The sequence below is a fragment of the Meles meles genome, chromosome Y, assembly GCF_922984935.1.
Source record: "Meles meles chromosome Y, mMelMel3.1 paternal haplotype, whole genome shotgun sequence".
Classification (NCBI taxonomy): Eukaryota; Metazoa; Chordata; class Mammalia; order Carnivora; family Mustelidae; genus Meles; species Meles meles.
The window spans coordinates 24828436-24841426 of NC_060088.1; positions in this window are offsets into that span (position 1 = coordinate 24828436).

The window sequence follows — 12991 nt, forward strand, 5'->3', positions numbered from 1 at the left end:
GATGAAATCCCAACAGTTCATTTTTGCCCTTGCTTCCCTTGCCTTTGCCGTTGTTCCTAGGAAGATGTTGCTGTGGCTGAGGTCGAAGAGGTTGCTGCCTGCATTCTCCTCAAGGATTTTGATGGATTCCTTTCTCACATTGAGGTCCTTCATCCATTTGGAGTCTATTTTCATGTGTGGTGTAAGGAAGTGGTCCAATTTCATTTTTCTGCATGTGGCTGTCCAATTTTCCCAGCACCATTTATTGAAGGGGCTGTCTTTTTTCCATTGGACATTCTTTCCTTCTTTGTCGAAGATGAGTTGACCATAGAGTTGAGGGTCGATTTCTGGGCTCTCTATTCTGTTCCACTGATCTATGTGTCTGTTCTTGTGCCAGTACCATGTTGTCTTGATGATGACGGCTTTGTAATAGAGCTTGAAGTCCGGAATTGTGATGCCACCAACTTTGGCTTTCTTTTTCAATATTCCTTTGCCTATTCGAGGTCTTTTCTGGTTCCATATAAATTTTAGGATTATTTGTTCCATTTCTTTGAAAAAAATGGAAGTTATTTTGATAGGGATTGCATTAAATGTGTAGATTGCTTTAGGTAGCATAGACATTTTCACAATATTTATTCTTCCAATCCAGGAGCATGGAACATTTTTCCATTTTTTTGCGTCTTCCTCAATTTCTTTCATGAGTACTTTATAATTTTCTGTGTATAGATTCTTAGTCTCTTTGGTTAGGTTTATTCCTAGGTATCTTATAGATTTGGGTCCAATTGTAAATGGGATTGACTCCTTAATTTCTCTTTCTTCAGTCTTGTTGTTGGTGTACAGAAATGCAACTGATTTCTGTGCATTCATTTTATATCCTGACACTTTACTGAATTCCTGTATAAGTTCTAGCAGTTTTGGAGTGGAGTCTTTTGGGTTTTCCACATATAGTATCATATCATCTGCGAAGAGTGATAGTTTGACTTCTTCTTTACCAATTTGAATGCCTTTAATTTCTTTTTGTTGTCTGATTGCTGAGGCTAGGATTTCTAGTACTATGTTGAATAGCAGTGGTGATAATGGACATCCCTGCCGTGTTCCTGACCTTAATGGAAAAGCTTTCAGTTTTTCTCCGTTGAGAATGATATTTGCGGTGGGTTTTTCATAGATGGCTTTGATAATATTGAGCTATGTGCCCTCTATCCCTACACTTTGAAGAGTTTTGATCAGGACGGGATGCTGTACTTTGTCAAATGCTTTTTCAGCATCTATTGAGAGTATCATATGGTTCTTCTTCTTTCTTTTATTAATGTGTTCTATCACATTGATTGATTTGCGGATGTTGAACCAACCCTGCAGCCCTGGAATAAATCCCACTTGATCGCGGTGAATAAACATTTTAATGTTGAATCCTATTGGCTAGTATTTTGGCGAGAATTTTTGCGTCTGTGTTCATCAAGGATATTGGTCTGTAGTTCTCTTTTTTGGTGGGATCCTTGTCTGGATTTGGGATCAAGGTGATGCTGGCCTCATAAAATGAGTTTGGAAGTTTTCCTTCCACTTCTATTTTTTGGAACAGTTTCAGGAGTATAGGAATTAGTTCTTCTTTAAATGTTTGGTAGAATTCCCCTGGGAAGCCTTCTGGCCTGGGCTTTTGTTTGTTTGGAGATTTTTGATGACTGTTTCAAACTCTTTACTGGTTATGGGCCTGTTCAGGTTTTCTATTTCTTCTTGGTTCAGTTGTGGTAGTTTATATGTCTCTAGGAATGCATCCATTTCTTCCAGATTGTCCAATTTGTTGGCATAGAGTTGCTCATAGTATGTTCTTATAATTGTCTGTATTTCTTTGGTGTGAGTTGTGATCTCTCCTCTTTCATTCATGATTTTATTGATTTGGGTCCTTTCTCTTTTCTTTTGGATGAGTCTGGCCAGGGGTTTATCAATCTTATTGATTCTTTCAAAGAACCAGCTCCTAGTTTCATTGATTTTTTCTATTGTTTTTTTTTTTTTTTTTTTTTTTGGTTTCTATTTCATTGATTTCTGCTCTGATCTTTATGATTTCTCTTCTCCTGCTGGGTTTAGGGTTTCTTTCTTGTTCTTTCTCCAGCTCCTTTACGTGTAGGGTTAGGTTGTGAACTTGAGACCTTTCTTGTTTCTTGAGAAAGGCTTGTACCGCTAAATATTTCCTCTCAGGACTGCCTTTGCTGTGTCCCACAGATTTTGAACTGTTGTGTTTTCATTATCATTTGTTTCCATGAATTTTTTCAATTCTTCTTTAATTTCCTGGTTAACCCATTCATTTTTAGAAGGATGCTGTTTAGTCTCCATGTATTTGGGTCTTTCCAGCTTTCCTCTTGTGATTGAGTTCTAGCTTCAGAGCACTGTGGTTTGAAAATATGCAGGGAATAATCCTAATTTTTTGATACCGGTTGAGATCTGATTTGTGATCCAGGATGTGATCTATTCTGGAGAAGGTTCCATGTGCACTAGAGAAGAATGTGTATTCTGTTGCTTTGGGATGAAATGTTCTGAATATATCTGTAATGTCCATCTGGTCCAGTGTGTCATTTAAGGCCTTTATTTCCTTTTTGATCTTTGGCTTGGATGATCTGTCCATTTCAGTGAGGGGAGTGTTCAAGTCCCTTTCTATTATTGTATTATTATTGATGTTTTCCTTTGATTTTGTATTAATTGGTTGATATAGTTGGCTGCTCCCACGTTAGGGGCATAGATATTTAAAATTGTTAGATCTTCTTGTTGGACAGACCCTTTGAGTAGGATATAGTGTCCTTCCTCATCTCTTATTATAGTCGCTGGCTTGAAATTTAATTGATCTGATATAAGGATTGCCACCCCTGCTTTCTTCTGATTCCCATTAGCATGGTAAATTGTTTTCCACCCCCTCACTTTAAATCTGGAGGTGTCTTCGCGTCTAAAATGAGTTTCTTGTATGCAACATACTGACGGGTTTTGTTTTTTTATCCATTCTGATACCCTGTGTCTTTTGATTGGGGCATTTAGCCCATTAACTTTCAGGGTAACTATTGAGAGATATGAATTTAGTGCCATTATTAGCCTGTAAGGTGACTGTTACTGTATATTGTCTCTGTACCTTTTTGATCTACTACTTTTAGGCTCTCTCTTTGCTTAGAGGACCCCTTTCAATATTTCCTGTAGAGCTGGTTTGGTGTTTGCAAATTCTTTCAGTTTTTGTTTGTCCTGGAAGCTTTTGATCTCTCCTTCTATTTTCAATGAGAGCCTAGCTGGATAGAGTATTCTTGGCTGCATGTTTTTCTCGTTTAGTGCTCTGAATATATCATGCCAGCTCTTTCTGGCCTGCCAGGTCTCTGTGGATAAGTCTGCCGCCAATCTAATATTTTTACCATTGTATGTTACAGACTTCTTTTCTCGTGCTGCTTTCAGGGTTTTCTCTTTGTCACTAAGACTTGTAAATTTTACTATTAGGTGACGGGGTGTGGACCTATTCTTGTTGACTTTCAGGGGGGTTCTCCGCATCTCCTGGATTTTGATGCTTGTTCCCTTTGCCATATTAGGGAAATTCTCTCCAATGATTCTCTCCAATAGACCTTCTGCTCCCCTCTCTGTTTCTTCTTCTGGAATCCCAATTATTCTAATGTTGTTTCGTCTTATGGTGTCACTTATCTCTCGAATTCTCCCCTCATGGTCCAGTAGCTGTTTGTCCCTCTTTTGCTCGGCTTCCTTATTCTCTGTCATTTGGTCTCCTATATCACTACTTCTTTCTTCTGCCTCATTTATCCTAGCAGTGAGAGCCTCCATTTTTGATTGCACCTCATTAATAGCTTTTTTGATTTCAACTTGGTTAGATTTTAGTTCTTTAGTTTCTCCAGAAAGGGCTTTAATATCTCCAGAGAGGGTTTATCTAATATCTTCCATGCCTTTTTCAAGCCTGGCTAGGATGTTCAGAATCGTCATTCTGAACTCTTGATCTGACATATTACAAATGTCTGTGTTGATTAGGTCCTCGACTCTGTCTCTGCAGCCGGCTTCTCCGTTCTAATACCTGCGAGCTCTCCGACACTCTGACAGCCCCAATCCTTCTGTGACCCTGCGGGACCTGGGGCCACGCGGACCCCACGTGGGCTTCACCCTGGTTTAGCCTCTGGAGCAATGTCCCTCAGTGGAACAGACTTTTAAAAGTCCTGATTTTGTGCTTATTGGTCTGCCGCTTGCCGGAGCCGGCCCCTCCCCCCGCGGTCTATCTTCCCGTCGTTTTAGATTCACTTCTCTGCCAGTCCTACCTTTCAGAAATTGGTTGATATTCTGTTTCTAGAGTTGCTGTTCTTCTTCTCTTCGCTCTCCCGTTGGATTTGTAGGTGCTTGCAATGTTTAGATAAGCTATCGAGCTGATCTCCTGCTACCTGATGTAGTCTCAGGCTGTTACTTCTCCGCCATCTTGACTCCTCCCTAAGCTTTTGTTTTTTTATGGTATTTTCTCTGAATTTTGCTTCCATGAGTGCTATTCCCCACTTGCTCTCTAATTTCTGTGGGACTCTATTAAGTGTGTGTGTGTGTGTGTGCGTGTGTGTGTGTGCACGCGTATGTTTCAGAAAACGCTAAAAATGATATCTTAAGAGATATGAAGCTGCTCTATTCCAGATCACAATTCACCTTCAAACACAGTGGAAACTCACGTTACACCCCATTCAGCCACAATTCCTGCATGGAATATCCCACTTGATCCACTTTTAATTATGCAGATTCTGACTAGCCTGCCTGGAACAAACACCAAATTTTGTGTGCCTGGTTCGAGTCTCATTGCCTGTCCCTATTTCTTTCTTTTTCCCATGTTTTTTTACTTCCATGAGTGAGTGATACTGTATGATAGTTGTCTTTCTGTGACTGACAGATATGACACAGCCCAATGCTCTCTCCTTTGCTGCCGCATGTCAAAAGGAGGAAGAATGTCTTCTTGCTTATGACTCCATAAAAGTCCGCAGTTCATCTGGAAGACAGGGAGACCATAGAGCTGTCTGCGAGCTGAGGCTTGTCTTAGCCATCAGCACAACAAGAGATGACCACATCAATGGAAGCATGGTTAAATTGACCTCAAGCTTAGAACACACTCCACAGTGAAAGTGAGAAGAAGTCACAGAGACCATGGGAGAATAGGGCTTTTGGGAGAATAGGACGGTTGGGGCTTCAGAGGGCAGGGAGCCATGGCCAAAAACAAAGGCCCAGTGGAGAGGAGCACACTTAGAACCCACAATTTGAATGTTGACACATAGCGGTTGGTGGAGAAAGGGAGAGTGTCTGAATGACACAAGTTCTTGCAACTGAAGGATCTCTAGGGTCAGGGATTCCGGATCAGCATGCTCTGCAGACATTGACTCCAGAAAACACTGTGTATCTCCTGGAGAGGACACCATCAAGTAACCAGGTGCAGACACCCTGGAAACCATGATCAGAGACAATACCAGATGACACCGTGGTAATATTATTATTCTTTGTGTGCATTGGTGATGGACAGTGTTGGTGGAGATGCCTCGATGGGCGCCAAAGATACTTGGGCTCCACCACCGCCAGCATCAAGACTGAGAAGTGGCCACACGCAGGATGGTGAGGACATTAGCTGCACAATCTGCATTCACAGATTCCCAAACCAGGAACACTGTTGGGACTGCATTTTTCAGGCAATGTTGCTTAGTCCCAGGAGGACAGAAAATCCTGCAGGGGACTAAAAGAAAGCCCTGCCCACGTCCTCTCACCTGGCCACAGAATTCAGCAGGTCTTAAGTTTTTTGGAGTGGGTAGAAAGTCACATTTCACAGGCACACCAGACCCACGAAGGTAACCTCACAATATTTGGCCCAGACAGAAAACCCACTGAATGGAAGGCAACGAGAGCCTCTGCAGAGGACGAGCTGACAGGAGAGTGGACAGCCACAACACAAACCCAGAAGGCATGTCCAAAATATCTGAGAGTCTCTCAAGTGCCAGCCCTTGGGCACACCATGAGCTATTCTTCCTAAGAAATTATCTTCAGGGTAGATAACAGAAGGCGCGTTTTGAATACTGAGAAGAAAGAGACATCTTGTAGATTCATGTTGTAATCATGAGATTGGCCCGAAAGCCTTTTCCAATGGCTTCCCATGGGGATTGATTTTCTTGAAACATGCTCCGTGCTTGCTCTTGTGCCTATGACCTTATGACCCTAAGGTGTAGGGTCTGCCTTTCATGTTTGGTCAGCTGGGTAAATGGCGAGGCATTTATGGCATGATTTCTGGAGATGCAAGAAGAAATTGTGTCCTCACTCTTGAAGACTGCAGACAGGTCTTTGGTAGGGTTGCGATGTGTTAACTCTGAGCTTTCCTCGGAGGGCGGGGGTGCTTTTCCTGGTCAGAAGCATCCTGATAGGGTGTGAGGATCATGAATATGTGCATTGCCTGGAGTTCCCCGTGTGAGGCTGCTTGTACTCCTGACTCTTTATTGTCCTTACGTGGTTAAGATGGATTGTGGATGCTTGCCCTTCTCCGGAGTCCAAAGGGGTTGTAGTGACAGTCACGGCCAAAGAGTAAAAATTCGGCCATGGAGAAAGTGACCCCAAATCGCTCCACAAACTATCTTGGGGAAATCCTCAGTCAGCTCCAGCAGTTTGGAGTGATTTTGATACTCCTGGCTGACCCAGGACTACTGCAGCCAGGAGAAGTGATGAGGCGTGGTTTGGTGAGGAGTGGTTGCTAGGACCTCAGACCTTTGTGAGGTCACAGAAGCTGACATCACTGACGCAGCCACCCCATTCTCAAGACATATGAGTCCTATGGCATTAATTAGAAAAACATGGGAAGGAACAAGAAAGAGGCCTGTTAGCCTGATCATGAGCTCAGGGGGTCTTTTCTGTTTCTTTCCCTCTTCGACATTCTATACAATGAGAAAAGAAAACGATGTTCTGTATACCATTCTTTAGACCAAACTTTCTCCAGAGGGAGCAAGGTGTTCCTATTTCCACTGCAATTTCTAGCGATCTCAATCAACAGCGAGGCCTCTTGGCTACGATTACGTCTTAGGGAGGTTGGATATCCTTGGGTGTAGGGTCCATTCTTAGCTTCTGTTCCCTATGGTTTCTCGGGTAGAAGGTCTGCCTTTGGTGCTTGGTCAGCTTGGAAGGTGAGGAAAGGAAGAAGGGAAGGACAGTCACAATTCCAGGAACATTGTCAGGGCAGGGATGTGTGTCCTTATCTGCTCGTGTCCTGAATCACTAGTCCTAAGGGATGAAGGCTCTGTCTGCCTGACATTACCTTAAACTCCGTTGCAAGGGCTTCATGGAGAGTGAAATGCTGCATGATCTCTACCCCAAAAGAAAGAGCTCTAGTCAGCACTCCTTGTCATCAGTAGTTAATGCTACATGCCATAGACATGGGGAGAGCCATGTTGAGCAACTCTCTTTATTCAGATGAAAATGAACGGCCAACATCGATGGCCTGCCTGGCCCACTCTAGCATCACTGTGGAAGGAGAAGAGATACTATTTTAAGGCCTCGTGAATAAAGATGATTATGAAGATGATGATAAAGATGATGATTTCCAAATGAAAATGCAAGCAGACCAAGGTACATATCCTATGGGTTCACTCATATGTGGCCCAGAAGGAATACCATGGACATAAGTAGTAGTAAGAGAAAATGGGAGGAGAAGAAGGCAGAGAGGGACACGCACCAGGAGAGACTCAGGACTTTGGGGACCAAGCTTGGTTACAAGAGGAGAAGACATGCCATAAAGAGGGAACTGGTTAAAGGGTATGGAGGTGGTTTGGCATTATATGACGGTGAAATTGGTGGTATATGACATTAAAGAATCAGGGAACACTGTGACAAAAAACGTAGGATGGATGAAAGCCTGGCTTGCCGAAATTAAGAAAAAGTAGTGAATAGAAAGCAAAACAGGCCATTTCACATGGATATGAAGAAAGAAAGAGAAGTGAAATGAATTCTAGTTTTATGATCTTCCTGATTAAAATTGTATGCCATTGGTTTCCTATAAGTTAGTAATGTGAATTGGGTCTTTGGACATTGTAAATTCGAGTCTTCCCTCTTCCAGCATTTTGGGAATAGATGAGAAAAGCCGACTTACCAATAAATGTCTCGAATTGGGGACCAGGGAATTGATTTGAACCTGGATTTCTGTGTGTTGGAGGATGTTTGAGGACAGATTCAAAAGCCTCCAAAGCTGCTTCAAAAGTCATTACCTGAGATGTCAGATATGTATGACTCATGATCTCGTCATGGTAGTGCTTAGTTGTCTTGGAATTTATCCTTTTCTCTAAGGCATTGGATTTGCTGGCATACTTGTGTGGAGGGGTCTTTTAGGTAAGGTTGTTTAATTAATTAATGAATTCTTGATAGGTAAGGAGTTAACTTATACTGTTTGGACGGGGTGTTACTTTGATTCCCTAAGCTTTTGTTTTTTTATGGTATTTTCTCTGAATTTTGCTTCCATGAGTGCCATTCCTCACTTGCTGCCTAACTTCTGTGGGACTCTTTTAAGTGTGTGTGTGTGTGTGTGTGTGTGTGTGTGTGTGTGTGTGTAGGTTTTAAAAAATGCTAAAAATGATATTATAAGAGATATGAAGCTGCTCTATTCCAGATCACAATACACCTTCAAACACAGTGGAAACTCACGTTACACCCCATTCGGCCACAAATCCTGCATAGAATATCCCATTTGATCCACTTTTAGAAAAGCAGATTCTGACTAGCCTGCCTGCAACAAACACCAAATTTTGTGTGCCTGGTTCGAGTCTCATTGCCTGTCCGTTTTTCTTGATTTTTCCCAACTTTCTTTACTTCCATGAGTGAGTGACATTGCATGGTAGCTGTCTTTCTGTGACTGACAGATATGACAAAGCCCAATGCTCTCTCCCTTTCTGCCACATGCCACAAGGAGCAAGAATGCCTTCTTGCTTATGGCTCCATAAGAGTCCGCAATGCATCTGGAAGAAGGGAGACCGTAGAGCTGTCTACGAACTCAGGCTTGTCTTAGCCATCAGCACAACCAGAAGATGACCACATCAGTGGAAACATGGCATAAATGGACCTGAAGCCTAGAAATCGCACTCCACAAGTGAAAGAGAGAAGAAGTCACAGAGACCATGGGAGAAGGGTTTAGACAGGACTTATGGGAAATTTGGACGGTTGGGACTTCAGAGGGCAGGGAGCCAAGCCAAAAGCAAAGGCTCAGGGGAGAGGAGCACACTTAGAACCCACAATTTAATTGTTGATCCATAGCGGTTGGTGGAGAAAGGGAGAGTGTCTGAATGACACAAGTTCTTGCAACCGAAGGATCTTGAGGTTCAGGGATTCCAGATCAGCATGCTATGCAGACATAGACTCCAGAGAACACTGTGTATCTCCTGGAGAGGACACCATCAAGCAACCAGGTGCAGAGACCCTGGAAACCACGATCAGAGACAATACCAGATGACACCGTGGTAATATTATTATTCTTTGTGTGCATTGGTGATGGACAGTGTTGGTGGAGATGCCTCGATGGGCGCCAAAATACTTGGGCTCCACCACCGCCAGCATCAAGACTGAGAAGTGGCCGCAGGCAGGACGGTGAGGACATTAGCTGCACAACCTGCAATCACGGATTCCCAAACCTGGACCACTGTTGGGACTGCATTCCTCAGGCCACGTTGCTTAGTCCCAGGAGAACAGAAAATCCTGCAGGGGTCTAGAAGCCCTGCCCACATCCTTTCGCGTGGCCACAGAATTCAGCAGGCCTTAAGTATTGTGGAGTGGGTAGAAAGTCACGTTTCATAGGCACACCAGACGCACGAAGGTAACCTCACAATATTTGGCCCAGACACCAAACACTCTGAATGGAAAGCAAAGAGAGCCTCTGCAGAGGACGAGCCCACAGGATATAGGTCAGCCAAAACACAGCCCCAGAGGGCATGATGAACACAGCTGAGACTCTCTCAAGTCCCAGCCCTTGGGCACTACATGAGCTCTTCTTGCTAAAGAAATTGTCTTCAGGGTAGGTAAAAGAAGGCGTGTTTCAAAGACAGAGAAGACAGAGACCTTTTGTAGATTCATGTTGTAATCCTGAGATTGGCCCAAAAGCCTTTTCTGATGGCTTCCCCTGGAGATTGGTTGTCTTGCAACATGCTCCGTGCTTGCTCCTGTGAGCTCCACATAGATGAGTCCATCCTGAGCCTAAGCTTAGGTTGTAGGGTCTGCCTTTCATGTTTTGTCAGCTGGGAAAATGAGCAGTCATTTATGGCACGATTTCTTTAGATGCAAGAATAACTTGTGTCCTCACTCTTGAAGACTGCAGACAGGTCTTTGGTAGGGTTGCGGGTGTTAACTCTGAGCTTTCCTCGGAGGGCGGGGGGCGCTTTTCCTGGTCAGAAGCATTCTGATAGGGTGTGAGGATCATGAATATGTGTATTGCCTGGAGTTCCCCGTGTGAGGCTGCTTGCACTCCGGACTCTTTCTTGACCTTACGTGGGTTGATGGAATTGTGGATTCATGCCCTTCTCCGGATTCCAGAGGGGTTGTGGTGACAGTCATGGCCATAGACTAGAAATTCGGCCATGGAGAAAGTGACCCCAAATCGCTCCAAAAACTGTCTTGGGGAAATCCCCAGGCAGCTCCAGCGGTTTGGAGTGATTTTGATACTCCTGGCTGACCCACGACTACTCCAGCCGGTGAAATGATGAGGCGTGGTTTGGTGAGGAGTGGTACTAGGACCTCAGAGCTTTGTGACGTCACAGAAGCTGACTTCACTGACCCAGCCACCCCATTCTCAAGACATATGAGTCCTATGGCTTTGATTACAAAAACTTGTGTAGGAACAAGAAAGAGCCCTGTTAGCCTGATCATGAGCTCAGGGGGTCTTTTCTGTTTCTTTCCCTCTTCTACTTTTTATACAAAGAGAAAAGAAAACGCTGCTCTGTATACCATCCTTCAGAACAACATTTCTCCAGAGAGAGCAAGGTGTTCCTACTTCCACTGAAATTTCTAGAGATCTCAATCAACATCGAGGCCTCTTGGCTCCCATTAGGTCTCTGGGAGGTTGGATATCCTTGGGTGAGAGGGTCCATTCTGAGGTTCTGTTCCCTACGGTTTCTTGGGTGGAAGGTCTGCCTTTGGTGCTTGGTCAGCTTGGAAGGTGAGGAAAGGAAGTAGGGAACGACAGTCACAATTCCAGGCAAATTGTCATGCAGGGATGCATTGTGAGGCCCATGTCCTTATCTGCTCGTGTCCTAAATCACCAGTCCTAAGGAATGAAGGCTCTGTATACATGACATTCCCTTAAACTCCGTTGCAAGGGCTTCATGGAGAGTTAAATTCTGCATGATTGCTACCCCGAAAGAAAAAGCCCTGATCAGCACTCCTTGGCATCAGTAGTTAATGCTACATGCCATAGACATGGGGAGAGCCATGTTGAGCAACTCTCTTTATTTAGATGAAAATGAATGGCCAACATCAATGGCCTGCCATGCCCACTCTAGCATCACTAAGGAAGGAGCAGAGATACGCTTTTAAGGGCTCGTGAATAAAGATGATTATGAAGATGATGATAAAGATGATGATTTCCAAATGAAAATGCAAGCAGACCAAGGGAAATATCTATGGGTTCACTCATATGAGGCCCAGGAGGAATACCATGGACATGAGTAGTAGTAAGGGAAACCGGAAGGAGAAGAAGTCAGACAGGGAGACGCACCAGCAGAGACTCAGGACTTTGGGGACCGAGCTGAGGGTTACAGGAGGATAAGTCCTGCCATAAAGAGGGAACTGGTTAATGGGTATGGAGTTTGTGTGACATTATATGAGGATGAAATTGGTGGTATATGCCATTAAAGGATCAGGGAACACTATGACAAAAAACGTAGGATGGATGAAAGCCTGGCTTGCCGAAATTAAGAAAAAATAGTGAATAGAATGGAAAACAGGCCGTTTCACATGGATATGAAGAAAGAAAGAGAAGTGAAATGAATTCTAGTTTTATGATCTTCCTGATTAAAATTGTATGCCATTTGTTTCCTATAAGGTCGTAATGTGATTTGGGTCTTTGGACATAGTAAATTCGAGTCTTCCCTCTTCCTACACTTTGGGAATAGATGAGAAAAGCCGACTTACCATTAAAAGTCTCGAATTGGGGACCAGGGAATTTATTTGAGGCTGGCTTTCTGTGTGTTGGGAGATGTTTGAGGACAGCTTCAAAAGCCTCCAAAACTGCTTCAAAAGTCATTACCTGGGACGTCAGATATGTATGACTCATGATCTTGTCATGGTAACGCGTAGGTGTCTTAGAATTTATCCTTTTCACTAAGGTATTGGATTTGCTGGCATACTTGTGTGGAGGGGTTTTTTAGGTAAGGTTGTAATTAATTAATGAATTCTTGATAGGTTAGGAGTTAACTTATACTGTTTGGACGGGGTGTTACTTTGATTCCCTAAGCTTTTGTTTTTTTTATGGTATTTGCTCTAAATTTTGCTTCCATGAGTGCAATTCCTCACTTGCTCCCTAACTTCTGTGGGACTCTTTTAAGTGTGTGTGTGTGTGTGTGTGTGTGTGTGTGTGTGTGTGTGTGTGTGTAGGTTTTATAAAACGCTAAAAATGATATTATAAGAGATATGAAGCTGCTCTATTCCAGATCACAATTCACCTTCAAACACAGTGGAAACTCACGTTACACCCCATTCGGCCACAAATCCTGCATAGAATATCCCATTTGATCCACTTTTAGAAAAGCAGATTCTGACTAGCCTGCCTGCAACAAATTTTGTTTGCTGGTCCAAGTCTCATTGCCTGTCCGTTTTTCTTGATTTTTCCCATGTTTCTTTACTTCTATGAGTGAGTGATATTGCATGGTAGTTGTCTTTCTGTGACTGACAGATATGACATAGCCCAATGCTCTCTCCCTTTCCGCCACATGCCACAAGGAGCAAGAATGCCTTCTTGCATATGGCTCCATAAGAGTCCGCAGTGCATCTGGAAGACAGGGAGACCATAGAGCTGTCTGCA